The sequence below is a fragment of the Drosophila kikkawai genome, chromosome 3L (assembly GCF_030179895.1).
Source record: "Drosophila kikkawai strain 14028-0561.14 chromosome 3L, DkikHiC1v2, whole genome shotgun sequence".
Lineage (NCBI taxonomy): Eukaryota > Metazoa > Arthropoda > Insecta > Diptera > Drosophilidae > Drosophila > Drosophila kikkawai.
The window spans coordinates 11,795,747-11,798,630 of NC_091730.1; the positions used below are offsets into that span (position 1 = coordinate 11,795,747).

The 2,884-nt window shown below is 42.9% G+C and overlaps 1 long non-coding RNA gene across 1 annotated transcript; it reads left to right on the plus strand.

The window, feature by feature from the left end:
• The first annotated feature begins 768 nt into the window (after positions 1 to 768).
• On the plus strand, positions 769 to 1,569 carry LOC138928334 (uncharacterized). Its single transcript, XR_011444856.1, has 2 exons — positions 769 to 1,242; positions 1,328 to 1,569. It is a non-coding gene; the product is annotated as an uncharacterized lncRNA (long non-coding RNA).
• The last annotated feature ends 1,315 nt before the right edge of the window (positions 1,570 to 2,884 follow it).

Consider the following 2,884-nt stretch of genomic DNA (forward strand, 5'->3'; position numbering starts at 1 on the left):
TAATCCTGGGTTGAATATCTAAATATTAAATACCTAAAAAATTATGTAGTTTTTAAAACTTTGCTGAAAATAATGCAGTTAAATTTCTTTGAGTGCTTGATTCTTGATAAGACGGCTTGGTGAAGCTTCTGTGTGTGAGTCAGGAAATCGATAGTTTTGACATTGTATGAAGGCTCATTATTTTGCATTTATAATGAAAATCATGAAGAGAAATAGATGCAATTTTACAGGATCAAATTCCATGGAAAATGCTGCTTAAAATGCGAACTAGACAAACACTTTGATTGATGAGACAATTGAAAATTATTCAACAATATAACTTCAAGTATGTTTAACCCTTTTTGAGAATGAGAAAGCAGTTTTATTGATTGTTTCAGCTGCTTTATAGTACTGGGTCAGCGATAAATCGTCTATGCCCCGATTTCACATATGCGTTTCCTTTTTTCCAGAACCCAAATTTAGATTTATTTCGTTCAGAGAAAACATTTGAGCCGCAGCAAAACTTTTGACATATTTCACACAGGCCGCAAGACAAATGTGATTTTAATGTCAATAAATTTGTTGGGCAGAATTTGGTGAAAAAAATATGTCCCCTACAAACACACATTTTTGTAATACAAAGCAAAAGGTAGCAAATGTTTGGCAAAATATTATTCTATTACTTTTTTTACAGTTATCTGAAAACTGCGCAGCAAATGTTAGATAAAGAGTGAGGGAGAGCTGCATGTAAACGTCACTTTATCGAAGTTTTTGCTGTCACGAACAGCACACAAATGTTGGAATTGTTTAGTTCTAGGTTCTGGTAGATAATAAATCATTTAAGTCACGGCTCGATTTTCCAGAACAGACTCTTAAAGCTGGATTTAGAAAAATGTATATAACGCTAGAGATTATTGCTGAATTTTCTTAGAGGGTTAGCCTGCACTCTTTCACTTTGGTGGGCATTTTCATGGGGCTCATCGTTGGACTTCTCCTCTATCCACCCTCTTGGCCCCATAAATCTCCTTGTTTAGCTCTTCTGTAGCTCAGACCAAACAATGAAATTAAAAACATATTTTCTGCTCATTCCGGTCTGGGCACAGTCGGGATTTAGATTCAATTAAACTGTCAACGGGATTGGGACTCACAAGAGCCACAAACAAGCCGCACTGCCGCCTCAGCTGTCTCCACTCACCTGACGGGACGAAGGATACTTGCAATTTTTGTCATGTCGAGCAGCAGGCATTAAATTCGAATTAGCAGGTGAGGTAGAAGGGAGGGGCCGCATCCCTCTTCATGCTAAGCACTCTAGGAAAAATTCAATTCTAACACCGCCCAAGATTTATAGGTATCGACGAGGCCACCTCTCAGCGGGTCCGAAGTCAGTGCGAAAACCACAAAGGTCGAAGACTTTATGGGAGGCCATTGAAGGGCAACAAAGTGAAAAATAGGCCGCGAGGATTCCGCAGATGGCGACCGCAATGTCTGTCAAGGGGAAGGACAGCCGAGGACAACCATTTCAAAGGGACGGCAGGACGAGAAACATGGACACCTGTGGCTTTGGCGCGGCAATAAATCAATTTGCTTTGACGTCTTGACATCGTGTCTAATGGGAGAAGAGGAGAAGGACGCTTATCCAACTGAACTTTACCTAGTTCGTGATGTTTGTCAAGGGAATTTGGCTTGACTCTTCTCTGTTTGCCTCGAATTTGCATGTCGAGAGTGGGATTTCCCAGGGAATATGATTAGAGGGAAACTAGCAAATGATATTGTGGGAAAAGTGGGTTGCAATTTCACTTTTTCACTGGGAAAATCCTTAAAGTTACATCAAATTCCAACGAATGTTGACACAAAACAGAGCCACCGAAATAGAGTCCTCGCCTCGGTCAAAAGCTGTCAATTTCAATGAACTTTCCCCGCTGACACTCTCTGTATCGCATTTCGGTTTCGGTGACCAAAGAGTCCGCCACAATCGTTTATTCAGGACAAAGTCAGACAAAAGTGCCAGAAAGTTTGACTCGGAACTTGGCCTCTGTCTGACCCTTCCCCATTAATAAACCGCTTTAAAGTCCACTTGCGATTTGCGATTTGAATGCGAATTTCCCGGGGGACAGATCCGATGCCAATGAATGCCAACAGCAGGCGGAGTGAAGCACACACTCCGGCATTAGCCGCTCTCGATTTATGAGCCCCTCTTGACCATCTCCATGTGGCCCATCTCCTCTGTTCCTCCCAATTGAGTGCCCTGCCGCGTCCTTTGTCCGGAATCCGCCAGCCGAACCATCCTGCTCCTGCTCGGAGTGCATTTTGGACTCGGACTCGGATTCGGACGTGTAATGAGCCGCAGTGGGTCTTGAACTTTGCATGGCGCCCTGCGTCATCCATGTAGCTCATCCTCTCGGAGAGGATTCATGCCGGGGTCCTGCAATTGACATTTATCGCTGCTGGCTGAGCACTAGACAATGCAGGGGTGAAGGTGGGACTGCAGGGAGGACTCTTTCGGGGAACTTAACAACTCATTAACACGCTCCGGACAACAATTGCTGTCACTGCCATCGGCAATCGGAGCGCTTAAATCGTTGTAATTCACTTGTATTTGCAATTATTCGCTCATTTGTTGGATAACGAATCCCTGATAAAGGTACGGGTCCAACCCTCGTCAGTTAAATTTAAGCGGAAGAGCACGAATAATGGATTCGAAATTGGGCACATAATCCTGTAGAGGTACTCGCTCCATTGTCTGGGCAATTCAATTGATTTTGGAGGAGAAGTACTCTTGAATAGAGATAGGAGGAGGTTCATTAGGGGAACTACAATTGGACCTTTTTAGTTTAGAGAGAAAGTACAAGAACCTCTTCAACGTAATCATCACCAAAGCTGATTAAATCATTCAGGAAATCGTAAT